We start from the raw sequence: 26,059 nt of genomic DNA on the forward strand, positions 1-26,059 counted from the left end.
GCCTATATATACTCATAAGAAAATCATTAAAGCACCTTTGCTCCACCAGAGCTTAGGTCCCCGGGTCTTTTTTGTCTCTCTCTCTCTCTCTCTTTCTCTCTCTCTCTTTCTCTCTTTCACTTTCTTATCGTCGACTCCGTACCACAAGGTTCCGGTCCATTAAAGGACCCCAACAAGGGTTTGATTTGGGGACTTCAGGAAGGGGCCCTTAGGAGGAAAATGCAGCCCCTGCATTGCCCAATGATGCTTTTATCCTTTAGATCTGTTATATTAGAGATGAACTCACTTCATTTAAAATTCCCTTCTGGGAGAGAATGGCCAAATATTATTACATATTAACATGTATTATTATTACATACATATTAGTATGAATGAGCTTAGAAGATTCTGACATTTGGGAAATGGTTGAGGTAAAGAGTCCATGAATACTCTTGGAATGCCTAGATGTTCTTAGAAATCTTTTGTGAGTTATTATGAAATCTTATGTGAGTATATGCACCAATTTTGTGGGGACAGCATATAAGTTTCATCAGATTCTCAAAAGGATAGAAGATTAAAAAAGGAAATTGAGAATTATGCGTTAATGGTATGGGGTATAAGAGGGCAGAAGGGGATAGGCAAAGAGCAAGAGGAAACAGAAAGGGCAACATATCAGAAATAGACTCACAGATACTGAAAAAAAAATTATGGTTATCAAACACAAAAGACCCCGAATAGCCAAAGCAATCTTTTTTTAAAAATTAATTTATTTCTTAATTGAAGGATAATTGCTTTACAGAATTTTGTTGTTTTCTGTCAAACCTCAACATGAATCAGCCATAGGTATACATATATCCCCTCCGTTTTGAAGCTCCCTCCCATTTCTTTCCACATCCCATCCCTCTAGGTTGATACAGAGCCCGTTAGAGTTTCCTGAGCCAGGCAGCAAATTCCCGTTGGCTATCTATTTTATATATGGTAATGTAAGTTTCCATATTACTCTCTTCATACATCTCACCCTCTCCTCCCCTCTCCCCATGTCCATAAATCTATTCTCTGTATGTTTCTCCATCGCTGCCCTGTAAATAAATTCTTCAGTGCCATTTTTCTAAATTCATTATATAGCCAAAGCAATCTTGAGAAAGAAAAATGGAGCTGGAAGAATCAACCTTTCTGATTTCAAACTATACTGCAAAGCTACAGTCATCAGGACAGTATACTACTGGCACAAAAGCAGAAATATAGCCAATGGAACAAAATAGAAAGCCCAGAGATAAACCCATGCACCTTATCTTTGAAAAGAAAGCAAAAATATACATTGGGGAAAAGACAGCCTCTTCAATAAGTGGGGCTGGGAAAACTGGGTAGTTACATGTAAAAGAATGAAACTAGAACACCTCTGAAACACCACACATAAAAATAAACTAAAAATGGATTAAAGACTTAAATGTAAGGCCAGAAATCAAAAAGCTCCTAGAGGAAAACATAGATAGCACACTCCTTGACATAATTCTCTATGACTCACCTCCTAGAATAATGGAAATAAAACCAACAACAACAACATAAAAAGAAAAAATAAATGGGACTTAATTAAAAGCTTTCACACAGCAAAGAAATTATAAACAAGGTGCAACGACAACCCTCAGAATGAGAGAAAATAATAACAAATGAAACAACTAACAAGGAATTAATTTCCAAATTATACAAGCAGCTTATGCAGTTGGACTGTGAAGAAAGCTGAGCGCCAAAAAATTGATGCTTTTGAACTGCGGTGTTGGAGAAGACTCTTGAGAGTCCCTTGGACTGCAAGGAGATCCAACCAGTCCATCCTAAAGGAGATCAGTCCTGGGTGTTCATTGGAAGGACTGATGCTGAAGCTGAAACTCCAATACTTTGGCCACCTCATGCAAAGAGTTGACTCATTGGAAAAGACCCTGATGCTGGGAGGGATTGGAGGCAGGAGGAGAAGGGGACGACAGAGGATGAGATGGCTGGATGGCATCACTGACTCAGTGGACATAAGTTTGAGTAAACTCTGGGAGTTTGTGATGGACAGGGAGGCCTGGCGTGCTGCAATTCATGGGGTCGCAAAGAATTGGACACTACTGAACGACTGAACTGAATTGAACTGAACTGAACTGATGTAGCTCAACACCAGAAAAATAAACAACTCTATGAAATAGTGGCGGAAGACCTAAAAACACATTTCTCCAAAGAAGACATACAGATGGCTAGTAAGCACATGAAAAGATGCTCAATACTACTCATTATTAGAGAAATGCAAATCAAAACTACAATCAGGTATCACCTTAGACTGGTCAGGATGGCCATTATCAAAAAATCTAACAAACAATAAATTCTGGAGAGAGTGTGGAGAAAAGGGAACCTTCCTGCAGTGTTGGTGGGAATGTAAATTGATACAGCCATTGTGGAGAAAAGTATGGAAATTCCTTAAAAAACTAGGACTAAAACTACTATACTATCTAACAATCCCAATTCTGGGCATATACCTTGAGAAAACCGTAATTGAAAGAGACACATATACCTCAGTCTTCATTGCAGCATTAATTACAATAGCTAGGACATGGAAGCAACCTAGATGTCCATTGACAGATGAATGGGTAAAGAAGTTGTGGTACAATGAAATATTTCTCGTCCATAGAGAGGAAAGTATTTGAGTCAGTTCTAATGAGGTAGATGAAATCAGAGCCTATTATACAGAACGAAATGAGTCAGAGAAAAACAAATATCGTATATTAACACATATATATGGAATCTAGAAAGATGGTTTTGCCTATTTTCAGGGCAGCAGTGGAGACGCAGACATAGAGAACAGACCTGTGAACACTTTGGGGGAAGGATATGGAGGGACAACTGGAAAGAGTAACATTGAAACATATACATTACCACATGTAAAATAGATAGCCAGTGGGAATTTGCTCTATGATGCAGGGAGCTCAACCTGGTGATGTCTGACAAAATAGAGGGGTGGGATGGGGTGGGAGGTTGGAGGGAGGTTCAAGAGGGAGGGGACAAATGTATACCTATGCCTGCTTAACATGGATACAGGGCAGAAACTGACACAATATTGTAAAGAAATTATACTCCAATTAAAAATAAAAAACATATGGGTACCAAAGATAGCAGGGGTAATGGGAGATAAATTAGGAGTTTGGGATTAACATATATACATTATTATATATAGATTAGATAAACAACAAGGATCTCCTGTATAGCACAGGGAACAATAGTCGATATCTTATAGTACCCTATAAGGGAAAAGACCTTGGCTGACAAATGTCCATCTAGTCAAAGCTATGGTTTTTCCAGTAGTCATGTATGGATGTGAGAGTTGGAACATAAAGAAAGCTGAGCGCTGAGGAACTGATGCTTTTGAGCTGTGGTGTTGGAGAAGACTCTTGAGAGTCCCTTGAACTGCAAAGCAATCGAACCAGTCAATCCTAAAGGAAATCAGTCCTGAATATTCATTGGAAGGACTGATGCTGAAGCAGACGCTTCAATACTTCGGCCACCTGATGCAAAGAACTGACTCACTGGAAAAGACCCTGATGCTGGGAAAGATTGAAGGCAGAAGGGGATGACAGGATGAGATGGTTGGATGGCATCACCGACTCAATGGACATGAGTTCAGGCAGGCTCTGGGAGTTGGTGATGGACAGGGAAGAGTGGTGTGCTGCAGTCCATGGGGTTGCAAAGAGTTGGACATGACTGAGCGACTGAACTGAACTGAAGGGAAAAGAATATAAAAAAGAATATATATATATATATATGTATTACTTTTGTAGCACAAACTGGACAGCTTAAAACAACAGAAACGTATTATCTCATGATTTTGGAGGCTGAAGCTCAAAATCAAGGTGTTTGCAGTTGGTTTCTCCTGGAAGCTCTGATGGAGAATCTTTTCTCTGTGCCTTTTCCCTCACTTTTGGTGGTTGCTTGGCATTCCTTGACTTGGTCACTCCAGTTTCTATCTCCATCTTCACATGATGCTCTACCTGTGTGTTTCTGTGTGTTCATATGGCCTTCTTATGAGGATACCAGTTGTTGGATTTAGGGCCTTCCTAATCCAGTATGACCTCATCCTAATGGACTCTATTCCAAATATGTTCACATTCTGAAGTTTTTATGTAGACATGAATTTTGGAGGGAAATATTTAATCCATGACACCCTCCAATCCCTTTGTGCTCAGAAATATCAGTACATTTCATCAGAACATAGTGCTAATAAGGCCCAGGGTATATGTTTCATTTCAGGTACTGGACAGGTCAGTTTAGTTGGTTCTAGCCTGACAGTTACATATTGACCTTGAAATTTTCTCCAAGTAATTAAAAAGGCAAGGACTTGGATGGAATGGTACAAACCTACCCCTAAAGGCTACGAAAGTGAATGCCTACCTGATAGTTGGTAAGTAAGAACACTTTCTTTGGTAACACGTGGGACACACTGGTTCATGTAACAAGGTGGTTGATGGCAAACGTGATTGGACCATAATGGATGCTAGAAATCATTACACTAAGGTTTCTTTTTTTTAGAAATGGACAATAAATACCTTCTCCAGCTACCATTCTATTGCTGGATGACACAGATTCTGAATCTTTGTTTTTTAGTTTGCTATGAAACTCGGTGAACCATCAACCCACTGTTACTAGCTTGTGCATCTGCACTGAACATAAAAATGATTAACAATAGTTTGAATTTGTACAGAACTTCCTTTCTGGAATCTTTTATTTTTGGCAGATATATTGAAGGATTAGGGGAATCATATGATGTCAGACAGAATTTCAGCAAAAGACCAACCACGTCAGTCATACATTTTTATGCATGTAGGTAAATTTTCGATATGAGTATTTAGAAACAGCTAAGCTGATTTTTAGATATGCACCACATTGCTTTTTACTTTACTAGAAGATTTTTTTTGTTCTAGTTGAGACTTAAGGTGGCTTACAAAATTAGCACCATAAAGAAAAATGTAAACCAAAACAAACCAAAACAAAACAACCTCATTACTGGTAAGGGGACAGAGGCCACTTAGATACTGTGTAGGTACTTAGCTGGTGTTATCCTTTGTTAGAGATACATTGGCGATACCTTACAAGAACTTAAAAGAGACTGTGTTCTGTCTAACTTGGCAGTTGCACTTTTAGGAATTTATCTTAAGGAAATAATCAAGACTGAGGGCAGATATTTTGCCCTCATTATGTGTAGTTATGTTGCACTATTGTTTATAATAGCAAAGGATTGAAAATAATTTAAACATGCAACAAGTGGGAAACTGATTAACTTATAGTATATTTTGTGGATATTTGCATTGTCTAAAATGATGTAGAATAGTATTTAAATCTATTGAAGACGTTTTATATATTGTTAAATCCAGAAAAGGCTTCCCAGTTGGATTGGTGGTAAAGAATCTGTCTGCCAGTGGAGAAGACACCAGAAATGCAGGTTCCATCCCTGTGTTGGGAAGATCCTTTGGAGAAATGGCACCTTCTCCAGTATTTTTGCCTGGAGAATCCCGTGGACAGAGGAACCTGGTGGGCTACAATCCATAGTGTCGCAAAGAGTTAGACATGACTGAGTGACTAACACCTTTCACTGCATGCTTGGTTGTGTCTAACGGTACACAAATTCAGAACCATGGTGTGTACATATAGGGTAAAGACAAAATGCCAAAGGCCAATAGAAAGTTGCTGCTGCTGCTGCTGCTAAGTTGCTTCAGTTGTGTCCGACTCTGTACGACCCCATAGACGGCAGCCCACCAGGCTTCCCCATCCCTGGCATTCTCCAGGCAAGAGTACTGGAGTGGGTCACCATTACCTTCTCCCAATAGAAAGTTATATACCAGTTAATACATTCCGCTTTATATAAGGGGATAGCCATAGGGTTTGGAAACAGTATTTATTTTTTTATTTACAATATTTACAGTATTTATTTTTTTACAGATTTATATTAAGTAAATTAGATTCTATTATAGTATATATCAACAGATATAACTATATATTTACAGATATAACTGCCTTGATTACTTATTTCTTCTGGAGTATGCTAAAAGTATAGGTTTATTTAGTAAAAATGAGAGGGAGAAATCAGGCAACACACTGCAGATGCCTCTGCTAGGATTAAGAAAAGTACTGTATTAACGAATCACACTCATTGCAACATGAATTATGCAATTGCTTCAAGGTTCTATTTCATGCAATCTTCAGGGACAAACCAAAGTTCACCCTAAAGGCTTTCTTAGGAAATGCTCAATCATCAAATCTTGTTAATGTTAATTAATTTACACCTGTGTGACAGTAGTGAGTTTTTTTATATCTAAGGTGCTTATGTATCATCCAAATGGTTTGATAAGAACAAATGCAAACTTAAATTATGAATAGTTTCAAGAAAAACAAAGGATTAGTCATAATGACTGTAGGATGTTTGTAGTCAGGAAGGATGCTTCTTGTCCTCTACATATAGAAGACTTTCAATAAATACTTAGTGATTATTTTATTGATGGCAATATTGATTTACCACATCTTTCTTCCAAGTTATTTTTTCACATTAATAAATTAATATGATGTATTACAGGACAGTTTTCAATAAGCCTAGATAATTTCAGTTCAGTTCAGTCACTCAGTTATGTCTGACTCTTTGCCACCCCATGGACTGCAGCACACCAAGCTTCCCTGTCCATCACCAACTCCTAGAGCTTGCTTAAACTCATGTCCATTGAGTCGGTGATGCCATCCAACCATCTCATCCTCTGTCATCCCCTTCTCCTCCTGCCTTCAATCTTTCCCAGCATTAGGGTCTTTTCCAGTGAGTCAGTACTTTGCAACAGGTGGCCAAAGTATTGAAGCGTCTGCTTCAGCATCAGTCCTTCCAATGAATATTCAGGACTGGTTCGATTGCTTTGCAGTTCAAGGGACTCTCAAAAGTCTTCTCCAACACTACAGTTCAAAAGCATCAGTTCCTCAGCGCTCAGCTTTCTTTATGTTCCAACTCTCACATCCATACATGACTACTGGAAAAACCATACCTTTGACTAGACGGACCTTTGTTGGTGAAGTAATAACTCTGTTTTTTAATAGGCTGTCTAGGTTTGTCATAGCTTTTATTCCAAGAAGCAAGCATCTTTTAATTTCATGGCTGCAGTCATCAACTGCAGTGATTTTGAAGTCCAAGAAAATAAAGTCTGTCACTGTTTCCATTGTTTCCCCATCTATTTGCCATGAAGTGATGTGACTGGATGCCATGATCTTTGTTTTCTGAATGTTGAGTTTTAAGCCAACTTTTTCACTCTCCTCTTTCACTTTCATCAAGAGGCTCTTTAGTTCCTCTTTGTTTTCTGCCATAAGGGTGGTGTCATCTGCATATCTGAGGTTATCTATATTTCTCCCGGCAATCTTGATTCCAGCTTGTGCTTCACCCAGCATGGCATTTTGCATGATGTACTCTGCCTATAAGTTAAATAAGCAGGTGACAGGGAACAGCCTTGACAACTCCTTTCCCAATTTTGAATCAGTCCATCGTTCCATGTCTGGTTCTAACTGTTGCTTCTTGACCTGCATACAGGTTTCTCAGGAGGTGGGTAAGGTGGTCTGGTATCCCCATCTCTTTAATAATTTTTCACAGTTTGTGGTGATTCAGACAGTCAAAGGCTTTGGCATAGTCAGTAAAGCAAAAGTAGATGTTTTTCTGGAACTCTCTTGCTTTTTCAATGATCCAGCAGATGTTGGCAATTTGATCTCTGGTTCCTCTGCCCTTTCTAAATACAGCTTGTACATCTGGAAGTTCTAGGTTCACATGCTGTTGAAGCCTAACTTGGAGAATTTTGAGCATTACTTTGCTAGCGTGTGAGATGAGTGTAATTGTGTGGTAGTTTGAATGTTCTTTGGCATTTCCTTTCTTTGGGATTGGAATGAAAACTGACCTCTTCCAGTCCTGTGGGCACTGCTAAGTTTTCCAAATTTGCTGGCGTATTGAGTGCAGCATTTCACAGCATTATCTTTTAGGATTTGAAATACGTCAGCTGGAATTCCATCACCTCCAGTAGCTTTTTTGTAGTGATGCTTCCTAAGGCTCACTTGACTTTGCATTCCAGGATGTCTGGCTCTCGGTAAGTGATCACACCATTGTGGTTATCTGGGTCATAAAGATCTTTTTCTGCATAGTTCTTCTGTGTATACTTGCCACCGCTTCTTAATATCTTCTGCTTCTGTTAGGTCCATACCATTTCTGTCCTTTATTGTGCCTATTTTTGTATGAAATGTTCCCTTGGTATCTCTAATTTTCTTTAAGAGATCTCTAGTCTTTCCCATGCTATTGTTTTCCCCTATTTCTTGGCATTGATCACTGAGGAAGGCTTTCTTCTCTCTCCTTGCTATTTTTTTAAACTCTGCATTCAAATGGGTATATCTTTCCTTTTCTCCTTTGCCTTTTGCTCCTCTTCTTTTCTCAGCTATTTGTAAGGGCTTCACAGACAACCATCCTGGGAATACATAGGCCTCTTTGATAACCTCTATTAAACAACCAAAAAAAAATATGAGAACTGTTTTACAACCGATTTTTCTGTTGAGTATTGACTTGACTGACAAGATGTGTAATTTGTTGGGGGCTCTGTGGTACCAAGAAACACTGTTGTGATTGTGTAGTTTTACAGGGTGCATACCCATTACCTGCTCAATAATCATTGCTCTCCCTTCCTAGAGATGGAGACACCTGTTCCTCAAAAATATGCCTGTAGGACAGAATGTTGTGGCTGGCCTGGTTTTTTCCCCCACATTTTTTGTTTGTTTGTTTTGGCCACATAGTGCAGCTTGTGGGATCTTTGTTTCCTGACCAGGGATAGACCCTGGGTCACCACAGTGAAAGCTGCCCAGTCCTAACCACTGGACTGCCAGGAAACTCCCTGTTTCCCCACGTGTTTAATCTGACTTACCAGAAGTTTGTCTCTGTCAAAATTTTACCAAGTGAAAGTTTGTCTGCAGTGTAAGTAAACACAGAGAACAATAATTATTAAACAGTATTCCTACTGCACTAAAATTTCTTTTAATGCATAAATAGGCATATGCATTCAAGAAGTTGTGAAGAATGGAACAAACTGATGTCTGTTCAGGTAGAGGTGCAGCAGGTTTGGGAATCGACCCTTGCCATTGGAGATTCCTTATGTGATGCTCAGTGCTTCAGTTGGACCACGTGATCCCTTCCACCTGTAAAGGTTATTTTAGACTTTATCCCACTATTTGTTTGTTTGATTATTTATTTTTGGTGTTCCAACAATTTTGGGGGCTTCCTTTGTGACTCAACTGGTAAAGAATCTGCCTGCAATGCGGGAGACCTGGGTTCGATCCCTGGGTTGGGAAGATCCCTTGGAGAAGGGAAAGGCTACTCACCCCAGTATTCTGGCCTGGAGAATTCCATGGACTGTATAGTCCATGGGGTCACAAAGACTTGGACATGACTGAGCAACTTTCACTTCACTTACAACAATTTTTAATATAAACTTTCCAAATGTGAGAGCTGGACTATAAAGAAAGCTGAACGCCAACTTGAGAGTCCCTTGGACTGCAAGGAGATCCAACCAGTCCATCCTAAAGGAGATCAGTCCTGGGTGTTCACTGGTCGGACTGATGTTGAAGCTGAAACTCCAATACTCTGGCCACCTGATGCGAAGGGCTGACTCATTTGAAAAGACCCTGATGCTGGGAAAGATTGAGGGCAGGAGGAGAAGGGGACGACAGAGGATGAGATGGTTGGATGGCATCACTGACTCAATGGACATGGGTTTGAGTGGATTCCAGGAGATGGTGATGGACAGGGAGGCCTGGCATGCTGTGGTTCATGGGGCTGCATAGAGTTGGACACCACTGAGTGACTGAACTGAAATGAAACACACAAAAAAGTTGGCGGTAATGCATGGTGAACACCCATCTACCTACCATGTTAATCTATACTTAACATTTTTGCTGTACATGATTTATCACATATCTATCCATTCATCTGTCAGTATTTTAAAATAAAAACATTTTCAGAATAAGTTGCCAACATCAGATATTTCCTCCTAAATACTTCAGCATCCATAGCATTAACTGGAACTCAATTCTGTTTACAGTTCTTGTTGGGGTTAAATATTTTTAACATGAATGTTTCTCTTTTGGAAAATTTCCCATGATTAGTGACTGTCTAGTTCTTATTATGGCTATGTGGTTAATGTTTGCCTCCCCCTCCAAGGCTATAGGGACTGTTTGATGCTCAGTGTAGAGTGTATCTGGTAGAGAACATGTGGAAGTCAGAAAAAAATGGATGAAAGAGAGAGCTACAGAAATAGAAAGAAAAAGTAAATCATGTACCTCTTCAAGCCCGTTTAAATATCTGCTATTAGGACTATTGTTGCTGGGGTCATTTAAAGCCATTTTGGTAAATGGAGCAGGACATGCTTATTGAGGAAACTGCAATTTTACGTTGGTTCAGTTAAGAAATTAAAATGAAGTGGAGTGTGTACCATCACTGATTATTCTATAAGAGTAAGTTCCCAGGGTTCTGGATGTTTATTTGGTAAGGACTGTTAGAGTACCTCAGTTTGTAATTCTGACTCCTATCTCAACTCCATACTTGAGTCTCAGGTAACCAACTTTTTTTTTCAAGATAAAATTTCATATGAAAAACCATGAGCCAGAGATATTGACCTAAATGCTAACTGACCACAAACCTCATATACGGGACATGAAAAATAGACTCTTATTCTTTTTTTCTCGACCATGGAGAAACTCCTTCCCACAGTGATTTCTTTTTTGCCATTCCTCCAATTCTTTTTGGTGATACCATCTCTGAATTGGAATTACGTCTTTGTAAGAGACCTGGACTTTTGTGAAACTGCCACATCTCTAGAGCATAAGGGAATTGTGTTAATCTTGTCCCCGGTGTTTCTAAAGGTGTCCAGTGTGATTCAAACTTCAAAGGTGGGAATCATTTTCATAGATGACAGTTAGCTACCTGGTAACTGCGATCTTGCTTTCTTGCCTTGTCACAGGAGCGTATGACAACTTGCATATGTCAGTGACAGCCTATATGCCAGCCAACAGTGCCCCATCCCCAGGATGTATTACTCCCCAAAACTTCTTTTCTGCTTGGTCAATCTAGTTAATTCTCAAAGAAAACTGCAGACCTGACCTGGTTTGAATGTCCTTGGGAAGAATCTGGCCTCACAGGACCTTCCCAGTTCAAATGGCAGGTTACAGAAATTCTTCCACGAGTTAAGTCATTCCTTTGAGTTAAAACAGTACTTTCCCAGTATTTCTGTTCTGTGTTGCAAATTTAGGGGTATGCGAGGTGCTGCGGTAGACTCATGAAGTCACTTTTGTGAGAATGTTTTTTTCACAAGATTATCTGTGGATCAGACAAGGATCAGGGTAACTCGGAAAGCAATGTGACCTTGGGGAGGAGACGGAAGCTCTGAGATTCAGCGCCAGGGAAAGTAGGGGAGGACAAACTTCTCTATTACTAGGTTTTAGGCCACTTAGTGTCTCTCAGATCTCCCGCTCACTGATTTCTTTTCATGCTTCTCAGCAACCCCCCTAGTCTTCCCCAAGCTCCCGCTGCTGCTGCTGCTGCGCCGCTTTTCTCTTCCACCCGAACTCTCTGCGAGGTTCCCAGGAAAGCGCCGACCTCCTTTCCGCCTGTCCCATCGCGCAGCCCGGCTTTCTGCTTGGCGCTTCCTCCAGTCCGCCGAAGGCGAGTGAAACAAGACTCCTCCATCGTGGATGGAATACGATGCTTAACAACGCACCCTCAATTGTCAGCTCTAGCTTTTTCCCCTATGCCCAAGGATTTTGACCATCTCTGCACAAATAATAAGACTCAGAGCCCAGAACCTGAAAAGCCAACCGCTGGTTAGTGTCCTTTCTTCCCCGCCAGTGAAAAGCAATCCAGTTCCAGCGCTAATGCTCTGTATCTTGCAGTTGGATCTTCGCCGACACAAACCGACGCCGCTGTTCCCTCGCCGAGCCCGCGGTGGTCTTGTCACCGTGGGCGGCCCCCGCCTCCCTCCAGGGCCTGGGCCTCTGCCGGCCTCCAGCCCGCGGATCTCGCTGCCCCGCCTCCGGCTCCGCCGCGGCCACCATTGGTGCAGGTCCGCCCAGAAGGAAGCCCATTGGCCGGCCGGGCCGTCCTTTACCCAGCGCATTCCGCCGCCCGCAGGCTTGCGGGGAAACTTCCTTATTATTGTGACGCCGAAATCGGAGAAACCCTGAGCCGGGTCGGTGGAGCTGTCACAGCCGGAATCCCGAGCGGCGGTTCGGCTGCCGCCGAGGTGCGCGGGGCGGGGGCTGGGGTTCTAGGAAGGAGGGCACCGCGGAGCTGCAGCCGCGCGCCCGCCGCGTTCGGCGCGGCTCAGCTGTCAGCGCTTGGCTCCCGGAGGGGCGGCTGCGGCTGCGGGGCGCTTTCCGCGGCGACCCGGAGCCGGGCGCGCGGGGAGGTCGGGGCGCGGCGCCTTCAGTGCCTGCGGGACACGGGCGGCGGGGCTGTGCCGGGCCGGGCGCCCCTCCGCCTCGTCTACGCCTTCCAGGCGTTCTCGGAGCTCTCCTTCTGACCTGAAGAGCCCAAGCGCCCGGAGAGGCCGGAAGCCGCTTTAAAGACGGGAGCGCCCCCAACCCCGACTATGCCGCCTGCAAACTGGGAGGAATTGCGACGCAGAAAGTCAAAAAGAGGATCCTCCCCTTCCTCCTCGCCTGCCCCTATTTAAATTCCGGGGCTCGGGTGACACCGTTGCGGTGAAGGGCCCGGAAGCTTCCCCGCGAAATGGGAGCCGCCGAGGCCTCTGCGTTTTGAGGGACTCCGGCTGCCGCGAGGAGTTTGGTCTGGGGGCTCGGCGGCCGCGGTTCCCGGCACCACCCACTTCGCTGAGACCGGGCCGGGTTCGCCTGGTCGGAGTCCGCCTCCTGGGCGGAGCTGGGGCGAGCGTGTGTGTGGACACGTGTGTGTGTGTGTGTGTGTGTGTGTGTGTGCGCGCGCGCGGACACGTAAGTGCGCGGACGGTTGCGGGGGTGTCAGGAACTGGGACGTTCGGGGGCAGGTGGCACTTTGAGTCATTTATGAACGTGTGGAGTGGGCACACCGGGATAACTGACGGAGAAGGGCATGTGTAACCTGAAACAGACCGACCCGGAGCTGCAGTAGAGCCCGCACCTAAACGCAACTGTGGTTTGATTCGGGGTATGCTCCGTGGCACCGGGAAAATGTGTATTTGAACTTTGCTTCTGGTGTCTGTGTTTCTGGTGTTTTCTGATTGCACTTTACTTTAGCTTTTAAGTCAGCCCCATTTGGAAGTATCTTAAATTCAGAGCTAAGCCTTCCAGGATTTTGCTTGCATTCATTACGCACGAAATGCTTTAGGAAAGACGATTCAAGCGCTCTCTTCCATTTTTGTGTCTCCTGACTCTTTCCACAAATAGGAAGCTATTTCTAGAACCTTTCATCTGATTTGATAACATCAAGTGGGCTGCTTTTTAAACTCCAGACTGAGGAGAAAGAAAAGCGAAATAAAATGAGAATTAACACCCTTTTAAAATGCAGTGACTGAAGAGAGATGCTGTCTTGTTTTAGTGGGAGATTACTGTGAAGCTGTCTCTTTTCCTACTTTCTTTTACGCGGGGGGGCAGAGGGGACGGCATTGTATGTTAGAAAAGGGGAGTAATATATTTAACCCCCTTTTAAAGCAAAATAGAAAAATTACACATCATTGTCTGACCGCATGGAGGCTAGGAACCTTCTGGAGAAAGGATGCAGGAATCAAAGAGGAAGACTAGAAACCTCTTTGACAGAACTCCTCTGGCATGAAAGAAAGAAACGGTTAGCAGGCAGTTTTACTTTTTCAGTAAATAGTTGGGATTTTATTTTTGAAAAAAGAAACAGATTTCAGAACGTTCCAAATGGTGTGGTTGGAGCCATTGGTTATAGCATTTCATGCTGAGTAACAAATTTAAATTTCTTAAGATCCCTGTAATTAAAGCTTTTTTCCCTCTACATAATGAGAGTTGCACCACTATTAGAGATACAAGATAGTTTTGTTTCTGTTTCAGAAATAAAAGTAATATTCTTCAAATTTCATGGCAGTTTCTTACATTATGTAGAAATAAAGTTATGATTACAGTATCTTAAAATCATACAGCACTTTTTTTTTTTTTGAGAGACTAAGGTGCCTCTCAGTCCCATCTTGTTTTGCGTGAAAGAGGATGTGTTGATGAGAAGGAAGGAAAAATAAGGAAGGCTTACAAAACCGTTGTGGGAAAATATGCTATAATATGTGTGGTACATGGAAAAGTGGAGGAAAATACTGAATTTTTTTCAAAAATTATCTTTTTTAACCTAAGTGGGAGATTTTAAAATAACTCTATTTTTACTTTTACATCTACTTACAAATGCTAGGAACTTTTAAAGGTGCTGTCTATGTCTCTAGGTTCACTTTTAGCATCATGCTCTAACCAGCTGAGCTAACAGTCCAGTTAACTGTAAGTTCCCTTTTAGAGGTAACATCTTCATAGTTGGTTAATGGTTATATTATTAGCATTTAACCAAACTCCGGTCCTGAGTTAAAATATTTGGGGCCTATTCAAGCTTGCATAATTTAAAGATATTTTCTTTTCAGAAGTTTACATTTCCTTTTGTTTTCTGTAACTTGAAAGCACTTTGTAGCATTCTGTTAATATTATTGATGTTCATTATTTTTTTCTTTACTTTGCAGATCTGCAGGGTGAGGTGGAACCAATCTGGCTTAAGTAACTGATGCCAAGTGTGTTACCCGTGGTAAGTTACTTTATTTCTCTGAACCTCAGTTTCCTCATCTTGTACTTGGGGATAATATCTAACTCCCAGAACGGGTAAGAGGATTAAAGAGGATAATCTACGTAAAGGACTTAGATTAATATAGCTGCCTAGAGAGGGACCTTAACAAATCCTTACTGGCTTCTTCCGCTGTGATCGAGAGAAGAGAACAAGGTGAGCTCAGGAAGTAGGAGACCTAGTTTCTGGTCTCAGCTTCACCCAGTTCCTTCTCGGAGGACCGAAGTTAACTTCAGCTGCCATTAAAATGAGGTCAAAAATGTCAGTCTCTTGCCTAGAGGTTGGATCAAACAGACTTTTAAGTTCTCTATAATAAGATGATCCTTTGATGGGATAATTCTGTCCCCTTTAGACATTTACAACATTTAGAAATAGTACTTGCTGGTGTCAAAGGCGTGTGTTTATGTGTATGAGCCAGTAAGTGAACTAATTTTATTATGAGGTTGGGTGGACATAAAGAGAAGCCTGGCTAACTCTGTTGAGATGGCCTCGCTCATCCCTTCTCCCTCTGGCTGACACAAGTTCTAATTCAAGTTGTCTGTAAGCATCACCATCAGCTAATATGAGTCAGCTAATATGAACTCACTTACTGTGTGCAACATCTTCTTTTAACGTTTGTTTTTAAAATCAGAGAAGGAAGATAGCTTGACTTTGTTTTATTTGAGTGGTGATATAGCATTGTGTTTAATAAGAGCATGGGCTTTGGAGTCTGGGAGATGATATTTCAATCCTGCCTTTGCCACTTTAAGTAAGTTGCCACCACAGCTAGTACTTATTTACCATAGCTAGTACTTATCTGTATGTTCCTGGGCAAGTGACTTAACCTTGCTAAGTGTTGAGGTTATTGTAAAGGATAAATTAAATAATCTGTGTGAAGTTTTTAGCACAGACTCAGACACATAGTAGGCTTGCAGTAGTGGTGACTATTGCTTTTTCTTTATTCAGCAGCTACTTATCAAGCTCTTCCTGTGTGCCAAACACTATTCTAGCTTCTAGGGGTAGAGAAATGAACAGAGAGACTCAGTCCTTCCTTAATGGAGCTTCTATTCCTCAGCTTTAGCATTGAGAAACACCACTTTTTAAAGACAGCTTGGATTGTAAAAGGCATTCTGTTTTCAGATCTGTGAGGGAAAGCACATTTAGAGTGGAGGAAATACATTTTTTTCGTTACATCTTAGGGAATGTATATCTGATATTACCTGGCAGACAAAAGCTAGCAACTTTAGATTGTGAGAATTCTGGTTTTCTCAGATTTGGGTTCTGTTCTCTAGGCACTTAAGTAGCATCTACTGTGCTCCTTTGTTATGCTGGGTACTGGAGATGCACAGATTAGTAAAACCTGATTCCCTTCATGGAGTAGCTCTCAGTCTGCACATGGATGGGGAATTGTGGGTGAGATGCAAGAAGCAGTGATCCTACCTTAATAGTACTTTTCTTATTATATTGTGACGTATCTGAAAGCATAAAGCAATAAGTGTAATACATGTGCTGCAAACAACTATAAAAGGGCAGAAACAGAACATCAGCCACGTCACTGAAGCTCCCTCTATGCTCCTTCCAGATAGTACCCTCCATTGCTACATATATTAATACAAAACTCTCGCTTGGTCTTTGTATTAATATTGACTGTTTTTTAAATTTTTTTTAACTTTAGCACCACTAATGTTCTTCTTCAAATGCTTGTTAACACTTGTGTTTGGACCTTGTAAAAATGCATCACATTCTGCATTCCGAATTCTTTTGTGACTTTTTCCCTGCCTCAGCACCATTTTTTTGTTTGTTTTTGTATTTCTTTTTTTTTTTTAATTTATTTTTATTAGTTGGAGGCTAATTACTTTACAATATTGTAGTGATTTTTGCCATACATTGACATGAATCAGCCATGGATTTACATGTGTTCCCCATCCTGATCCCCCCTCCAGCCTCCCTTTCCATCCCATCCCTCTGGGTCTTCCCAGTGCACCAGCCCTGTGCACTTGTCTCATGCATCCAACCTGGGCTCAGCACTTGTTTTTTAAGATGTAGCAGAACTGATGCTTATAGATGGAATTAATTTCTTTTTCACTGATGTGCAGTATTCCATCCTATGCATGTGCTACAGCTTATCCATTTTCTTATAAGTGGACTTCTGGGTTGTCTCTGTTCTATGTATTTCAAACAATCCTGAATTGAGCATTCTTGTGCATATATCTTGGGGCATATATTATGAGTTTCTTGTTGCATTATATATTAGGATAGCCACTAGCCATATGTGACTACTTATATTAAAAGTAAATGAAATTAAAGTTTCAGCTCATCATTAGCCACATTTCGAGTGCCCAGTAGTCACATATGGCTGGTGGCTCCCATATTGGACAGGACAGATACCTAACATTTCCATCACAAAATTCTCAGTTTCCAGGTTTTACCCCATTTTTGATCTCCAGTTCTCAGCACTGTGAAGCGACACTGTAGGTCCTTGGTAAGTTGGACAGTGCTGGTCATATATCTAGGAATTTAATTACTGTGCCATGGGGTATTTACATCTTCATATTCACTAGGTAATAATGCACACTTGTTTTCCAAAGTGGTTCTGCCAACTTATACTTCTACCAGCTGTGGGTGAGAGTCCTGGTTGCTTTGTGTCCTTGACTTGGCACTGTTAGATTTTTAATGCCTGCCTGTCTGGTCAAGTGTCTTTTTCTGAAGGCAGCTTATGGCTTATGCACACAATGGAAGGATCATCCTTCTAGTGTGAATTCCAGCACCAGGTAGTAAAGAAGATGCCACCTGAGGCAGAGTCATCAGGGGAGGGGTAGGAATGTTTCCTGTATCGGCTAAAAGGGCCAGAAGACCAAAGTCCATTTGAAGTCGGAATCAAGCAAGGAGTGGACTGACGTTGTTGGAAACTTCTCTCTGCCTTTTGGGCTATTTCTGCCTATGGTAGTAAACTTTCTGACAGTAAAGCATGTCATTAGAATAAATCTTTGTTACTGGAGCTAATTCTGCATTTGAGTTTTGGCTCCAGATTTATTTAAAGCTTGGATCTGGGGAGTGCCTGCAGAGCACTGGAGACTGGGACAGTCCCTTTTCCTGCTATTGGAAAAGACCCGCCCTTTCCCACACACCATTCAGGACAGGGCTCCTGAGTTTGTTTGAAACGAAGCTTATCCCTGTCATAAATGAGATTAGAAGTCCTACCTGAGTGTTATTTATATTTAGATTTTAGTGATTTTTCAAAGAACCAAGAATCAGTTGTTAGGTTGATGTTTGCATAGTCTGATTAGTAAGACAGAGTTTAGGAGTTGCAGCTTGTTTTTTAGTGTTCAGCTCTCTAAGACTGATAAAAGGAGATTTATGTACCTACCTTGAGTCCCTTGCAGTGGAAGCACAGAGAAAAAACATGTAAAAACCTTGTCCTTGCCACATCAGATTTCCCATGTGAAAGTTCTGCCTGCCAGCGGTAGTGCAGCCTTGGCGGAACAGCAGATGCTAACCACAGGAAGACGGCAGTCACAAGCCCAGCCCGCTGAGGAGCTGCCCTGTGTTCTGAGTCCTCCGAAGAGCACCCGGAGTAGGAGGCACAGTGCTGCAGCCTCTGACAGTTACCCCGAGTGCTGAGAGCCAGGCTCAGCACTTGCTACAGCCCCGTTTCTCTTTTTGCCATTTTAGGGACAGGAAATGGGCTTAGAGTGGTTAAACATCTTCCCCAAAGTTTCACAGCAAGGACATGGTTAATTCAGGACTTGAACTTTAGTCCTTTTGACCTTTGTGAAAGTTGCTCAATCGTGTCTGACTCTTTGCAACCCCATGGATAGTCCATGGAATTCTCCAGGCCACAATACTGGAGTGGGTAGCTTGTCCTTTTTTTAGGGGATCTTCCCAACCCAGGAATCAAACCCAGGTCTCCTGCATTGCAAGCAGATTCTTTACTGTCTGAACCACGTTAACCAAGAATAGATGAGGAGAGGCACTGGGAAAAGAAAGAGGTGTGATGTGAAGGGAACAGAAGGTTCATCTTTCTTCCTTTTGTTTTGTGATAGAGAGGTAAGAGACAGGAAATGGAGAGGCCAGGCTGAAGTGGCACAAGACAGCCAAGGTGGCTGGTTTGGGTGCTGAGCCAGCGTGTAGTCCTATATTCTTCTGCAGCACCTTTTTTTTTTTTTTTTTTGACTGCGTGGCATGCAGGATCTTAGATTCCTAACCAGGGATCAAACCTGAGTCCGTAGAAGTGAAAGTGCAGAGTCTTAACTACTGGACAGCCAGGGAATGCCCCCGCACCGCCCCCCTCCCCCCACTTTTTTTTTTCCAGCAGCACCTTTTGTAATGGTGTGTTTTGAAGGGAAGTAAAAGATTCTACTCCTCTGGAAGCAAGGGAGAGACAATGAGTGAGGAAAAATGGGAGGAAGGACACAGGAGATCAAAATGCCAATTTATGAAGAACATTGCCAAAGGTAGATCTTTAAATTCATGGACACCAGTAGCTAATAAACATGGGGGTTCCACCAGAGTGTACTTTAAGTGAAAGCTATGTTAATGTCTGGCTTCTTTTGGACACAGTGAACTTCTCTCCTGACAGCTAGATGATTTTAGTACCTTCTGCTCTAGTTTCGGCAGAGCATTGTGATGAGCTGGGCTGTATCTCCAATGAAGGTTAATAATTCATTCATAGAAATATATTTATCTGTGGTTGCTCTTTAGTTACCCCTGAATTAGTTTTCATTTGACTACTTGAAGATTGCATTACTATAACTCAGGTGGGAAGAATTTTAACAATAGCCCTATTTATCTTTTTCCATAAATGGTTTCTGCTGGTCAGTAAGGGATGAGGCCATACCTCAGGCTGCTTACCGAGGCTTGCAGTTGTCCAGAGCACCCAGAGTTCAGCTGACTCTCAAGGATTGAATCGCTGGTGGCACAGATGGTAAAGAATCCACCTGCAATGCAGGAGACCTGGTTCGATCCCTGGGTCAGGAAGATCCCCTGGAGAAGAGAATGGCTATACACTCCAGTATTCTTGCCTGGAGACTCCTGTCGACAAGAGGAGTAGCCTGGTGGGCTATAGTCTGTGGGGTCTCAAAGAGTTGGACATGACTGAGCGACTAACACTCTTACTTTCACACTTTTAAACAAACTTGTAAGAAACTGATGGATCCAGGATGCCAAATTAATAGTGAAAAGTAGAAACCCCAGGAAGGCTGGGATGCTTTGGTCAGCTACTCATAGTATTCTTTTCCCATACTAGGATCTGCTTTGGAAATCAGTTATTTAAGCTTGCTTATTAATCATGGAATCTGTTCAGGGCAAGTGGCTGGGTAAATTTATTGATTAGTGTTATGGAGTCTACCCATCTCCACTACTGGGCGGTAATTACTTAGCAGATCAGTCAGCTTGACTGAATATGGTACCCTTTCTCCCTGGACAGTGCCAGAGATATTGGGGAGTTCTGACTCTCTGGCTGTCCTTTTTCTAGGCTCTAGCATACTAGTCAAGAGTATATTCTCGGACTTAAATTCTAGTTCTGCCACTACCTTGTTCTGTGATTTAGGCAAGTCACTTCAGTTCTTTCTGTCTCACTTTCTTTATCTTTATTCTTTTTTTTGTCTTCACTTTCTCCATCTACAAATTTGAGTTGATAATGGTAGTACCTACCTCATAGAAGATTAAATGATTTAATACCTATGAATCATGTAGAAAAGTGCTGGATTCAGCATAAGCTCAGATGAAGTGTTATCTGCTATTATTACTAAAGTATAATTTTTCTGCTATCAGTCAGGAGTTTTTTTTTCTCAAGTGACAGAGATCCACTTAGACAAACTTAAGCAAACAAAGAAGGGTCTCATTAAACTGCATAGAGTTGATTCTCGTAGTAGTTAACTTCCTATGAAGTTGCTGCAAAGACCAAATTAGTGAAGACTGAGCCATTTTGCTCCCAGGGAGACACAGGGTTAGTTAGTTTCCTGCTGAGAGCCTCTGTGTCAAAGATCAATACACAACTCTGTATTATGTGAATTTAAGTGTGTTTCTGGGGAGAATTCCATAGCAATCCAGTGGTTAGGACTATGTGGTTTCACTGCCCAGGTTTAATCCCTGGTTGGGGAACCAAGATCCCACAGTCTCCTGGTATGGCCAGTGACGGCGGGGGGGTTGGGGGGGTGGGGGTGTGTTTCTGTTTGGATATCTTATTTGATGAATTTCTTACAAATGATTAACTCTATACAGTATTTCTTTATAATAAAACATTAGTCAGGAAGAGGTTTTTTTTTTGTTTCTTTTTTTTAAAAACGTTTTCCTGAATGCTAGGTAAATTTCTTTGGGTTTCAGCCTTGCAACGCTGCTGTCTGATACACTCTATGATCAGGCATCGTCTCATGAATCTACAGATTCAATTGCTTTTCTATCACTTCTGTGGCTTCATTATGCACTATAGATGTTAATTTAGCACTTTTCTTAAATGGTCACATGTACAGATCAGTGAATTTCCTCCTTTTTTTTTTTAATTAGCCCTGGACTCACAGGCAGCAGCACTGGAACTCATGCATGAACAGAGCTCATCTATCACATGTATTATCTTTGGCCTTCTCTGAGTGTTTGGGCCAGGGTCATGCTCACCTCTGTGCAGGAGGACATAGGGTTGTTATCAGATAAAGAGACACAGTTCAGTTTAGTTCAGGTGCTCAGTTGTGCCCAACTCTGCGACCCCATGGACTGCAGCTCGTCAGGCTACCTTGTCCATCACCGGTTCCTGGAACTTACTCAAACTCATGTTCATCGAGTTGGTGATGCCATCCAACCATCTCATCGTCTATCTTCCCCTTCTCTTCCGGCCTTCAGTATTTACCAGCATCAGGGTCTTTGCCAGTGAGTCAGTTCTTTGCATCAGGTGGCCAAAATATTGAAGTTTCAGCTTCAGCATCAGTTCTTCCAATGAATATTCAGGACTGATTTCCTTTGGAATGGACTGGTTTGATCTCCTTCAGTCCAAGGGACTCTCAAGAGTCTTCTCCAACACCACAGTTCAAAAGCATCAATTCTTCAGTGCTCAGCTTTCTTTATAGTCCAACTCTCACATCCATACATGACTACTGGAAACACCATAACTTTGATAAGATGGACCTTTATTGGCAAAGTAGTGTCTCTGCTTTTTAATATGCTGTCTAGGTTAGTCATAGCTTTTCTTCAAAGGAGCAAGCGTCTTTTAATTTCATGGCTGCAGTCACCATGTGCAGTGATTTTTGGAGCACCCAAAATAAAGTCTGTCACTGTTTGCATTGTTTCCTCATCTATTTGCCATGAAGTGATGGGACCAGATGCCATGATCTTCATTTTTAAATGTTGAGTTTTAAGCCAACTTTTTCACTCCCCCCTTTCATTTTCATCAAGAGGCTCTTTAGTTCCTCATCTCTTTTTGCCATAAGGGTGGTGTCATCTGCATATCTGAGGTTTTTGATATTTCTCCTGGCAATCTTGATTCCAACTTGTGCTTCCTCCAGCCCAGCGTTTCTCATGATGTACTCTGCATATAAGTTAGATAAGCAGGGTGACAATATACAGCCTTGACGTACTCCTTTCCCAACTTGGAACCAGTCTGTTGTTCCATGTCCAGTTCTAACTGTTGCTTCCTGACCTGCATACAGATTTCTTAGGAAGCAGGTCAGGTGGTCTGGTATTCCCATCTCTTTAAGAATTATTCAGTTTGTGGTGATCCACACAGTCAAAGGCTTTGGCATAGTCAATAAAGGAGAAGTAGATGTTTTCCTCGGAGAAGGCAGTGGCACCCCACTCCAGTACTCTTACCTGGAAAATCCCATGGACGGAGGAGCCTGGTAGCCTGCAGTCCATGGGGTCGCGAAGAGTGGGACACAACTGAGCGACTTCATGTTCACTTTTCACTTTTGCATTGGAGAAGGAAATGGCAACCCACTCCAGTGTTGCCTGGAGAATCCCAGAGACAGGGGAGCCTGGTGGGCAGCTGTCTGTGGGGTCGCACAGAGTCGGACACGACTGAAGTGACTTAGCAGCAGCAGCAGCAGATGTTTTCCTGGAACTCTCTTGCTTTTTTGATGATCCAACGGATGTTGGCAATTTGGTCTTTGGTTCCTCTGCCTTTTCTAAATACAGCTTGAACATCTGGAAGTTCACATTTCACATTCTGTTGAAGCCTGGCTTGAAGAATTTTGAGGATTACTTTGCTAACGTGTGAGATGAGTACAATTGTGCAGTAGTTTGAACATTCTTTGGCATTTCCTTTCTTTGACATTGGAATGAAACTGACCTTTTCCAGTCCTGTGGCCACTGCTGAGTTTTCCAAATTTGCTGGTGTATTGAGTGTAGCACTTTCACAGCATCATCTTTTAGGATTTGAAATAGCTCAACTGGAATTCCATCACCTCCACTAGTTTTTTTGTAGTGATGCTTCCTAAGGCATTCTTGACATCGCATTCCAGGATGTCTGGCTCTAGGTGAGTGATCACACCATTGTGGTTATCTGGATCATGAAGATCTTTTTTGTATAGTTCTTCTGTGTATTGTTGCCACCTCTTCTTAATATCTTCTGCTTCTGTTAGGTCCATACCACTTCTGTCCTTTATTGTGCCTATCCTTGCATGAAATGTTCCCTTGGTATCTCTAATATTCTTGAAGAGATTGCTAGTCTTTCCCATTCTATTGTTTTCCTCTATTTCTTTGCACTGATCACTAAGGAAGGCTTTCTTATCTCTCCTTGCTATTCTTTAGAACTCTGCATTCAAATGGGAATATCTTTCCTTTTCTCCTTTGCTTTTCGCTTCTCTTCTTTTCACAGCTATTTGTAAGGCCTCCTCAGACAGCCATTTTGCTTTTTTGCATTTCTTTTTCTTGGCGATGGTCTTGATTCCTTCTCCTGTACAGTGTCACGAACATCCATCCATAGTTCATCAGGCACTCTATCAGATATAATCCCTTCAATCTATTTGTCACTTCCACTGTTTAATCGTAAGGGATTTGATTGAGGTCATACCTGAATGGCCTAGTGGTTTTCCCTACTTTCTTCAATTTAAGTCTGACTTTGGCAGTAAGGAGTTCATAATCTGAGCCACAATCAGCTCCCGGTCTTGTTTTTGCTGACTGTATGTAGCTTCTCCATCTTTGGCTGCAAAGAATATAATCAGTCTGAATTCGGTATTGACCATCTGGTGATGTCCATGTGTAGAGTCTTCTCTTGTGTTGTTGGAAGAGGGTGTTTACTATGACCAGCGCGTTCTTTTGGCAAAACTATTTTAGCCTTTGCCCTGCTTCATTCTGTACCCCAAGGCCAAATCTGCCTGTTACTCCAGGTATCTCTTGACTTCCTACTTTTGCATTCCAGTCCCCTATAATGAAAAGCACATCTTTTTTGGATGTTAGTCATAGAAGTTCTTGTAGGTCTTCATAGAACCGTTCAACTTCAGCTTATTCAGCATTACTGGTCAGAGCACAGACTTGGATTACTGTGATGTTGAATGGTTTGCCTTAGAAATGAATAGAGATCATTCTGCCGTTTTTGAGATTGCATCCAAGTACTGCATTTTGGACTCTTTTGTTGACTGTGAGAGCTACTCCATTTCTTTTAAGGGATTCTTGCCCACTGTAGTAGATATAATGGTCATCTGAGGTAAATTCACCCATTCCAGTCCATTTTAGTTCGCTGATTCCTAAAATGTCGATGTTCACTCTTGCCATCCCCTGTTTGATCACTTCCAATTTACCTTGATTTATGGACCTAACATTCCAGCTTCCTGTGCAATATTGTTCTTTATAGCATTGGACTTTACTTCCAGCACCAGTGACATCCACAGCTGGGTGGTGTTTTTACCTTTACTCCGTCTCTTCATTCTTTCTGGAGGTATTTCTCAACTCTTCTCCAGTAGCATATTGGCCACCTACTGACCTGGAGAGCTCATCTTTCTGTGTCCTCTCTTTTTGCCTTGTCATACTGTTCATAGGGTTCTCAAAGAGAGACAGAGATTAGACAAAAGGGCAGTTGATAACACCTTTGAGGCATTTATTTTGAGCAAAGCTTCCTTCTTCAGAAAGGTTGCACCATCTTGGGTTGCAGCTTTCTCTTACATTTGCTTTTCAGTCATGGCCTTTATCCCCTTTTTATTGAATAATGTTCCTTTTTATTTTATTGATGAGTACTGTCTGTTGATGGATATGTGGGTTGTTGTTGTTTTAGTTTCATATGAATAAAGCTGCTGTGAGCATTGTTTATAGATCTTTGCTTATATAGACATACAGTCATGCTTCTTGGTACAATATTTCTAGACATATTGTACTTGGCTGGTTAAGGGGATGGGTTAATGCTACAACTGCCTAATCTCATCCTGTATCTCTCAATGCAGAGTACTTTCACTCTCAGAGGGCAATTTTTTTTTCAAGTTTCTAAGACACCGTGTGTTGTATACTGACTGCGTCATTCCGTATGTTTTTGTGCGTGTTCTTGCTTCTTTGCATGTAGCATGTTAGTCGCTCAGTCGTGCCTGACTTTTTGCAACTCCATGGACTACAGCCCACCAGGCTCCTCTGTCCATGAGATTTTCCAGGCAAGGATACTGGAGTGGGTTGCCATTTCCTTCTCCAGGGGATCTTTCCAACCCAGGGATCGAACCCGGATCTTCTGCACTGCAGGCGGTTTCTTTACCGACTGAGCTACAAGGGAAGCCCCTTGCTTCTTTAGGTGAAATATAAATCTGCTTGAGTGGCAGTGTAACCCGGTGGGTAAGAGTGTGCACATTAGCACCAGGCCTGGATTCATAGCCTGGTTCTGTTCCTTCCAGCTCTGTGACCTTGGGAATGCTTCTTAATCTCTCTGAGCCTTGCTTTATCTGAAAATGAAGCTAAAAATAGTGCTTAGGGCAGAGTTGTTAAGATGAAAAGAGATAATGATATAAAAGGCTTATTAGCACAGTGACGGTGGTATAGGCAGCACTGTGATTGTTTATATAATTATTGGTAGGAGAGATAAGATAAACTCATGAAACATTAAAAATGAAGAAAGAAATTAGTATAAATACAGCAGCTGGGCAGACTGGGAAAATTAAATTAATGACTAGATTATATGATCTTGCTTCCGGTGTAAAATGTCTATCCTACCTCCACCCCACCCCCATTCCCTCCCTAGTTAGCATTTTATCTCTCCTCCCATCTTTCCCATCACTACATTTAACTCAAAGAATAATATTTAAGTTTAAGATTTTATTTTAGTTTTAGTCTCTACACAGAAATAAAAAGCAGAGGCAG

At 41.9% G+C, this 26,059-nt stretch overlaps 1 protein-coding gene across 5 annotated transcripts in view; it reads left to right on the forward strand.

Annotated features, from left to right (window-relative positions):
• Positions 1-12,144: 12,144 nt before the first annotated feature.
• Positions 12,145-26,059, forward strand: part of HERC3 (HECT and RLD domain containing E3 ubiquitin protein ligase 3) — a 133,565-nt gene continuing 119,650 nt past the window's right edge. For 2 of the 5 annotated variants that reach the window (XR_006263711.1, XR_006263712.1), the window contains exons 1-2: positions 12,145-12,293; positions 14,724-14,785. The gene's annotated coding sequence lies outside the window, so the exon portion shown is untranslated. Of the gene's footprint in view, positions 12,294-12,717; positions 13,196-14,723; positions 14,786-26,059 lie in introns of those variants that run through there. The other 3 variants (XM_043438246.1, XM_043438248.1, XM_043438247.1) reach the window with 2 other exon arrangements.

Source organism: Cervus canadensis, chromosome 19, assembly GCF_019320065.1.
Source record: "Cervus canadensis isolate Bull #8, Minnesota chromosome 19, ASM1932006v1, whole genome shotgun sequence".
NCBI classification, from domain to species: Eukaryota; Metazoa; Chordata; class Mammalia; order Artiodactyla; family Cervidae; genus Cervus; species Cervus canadensis.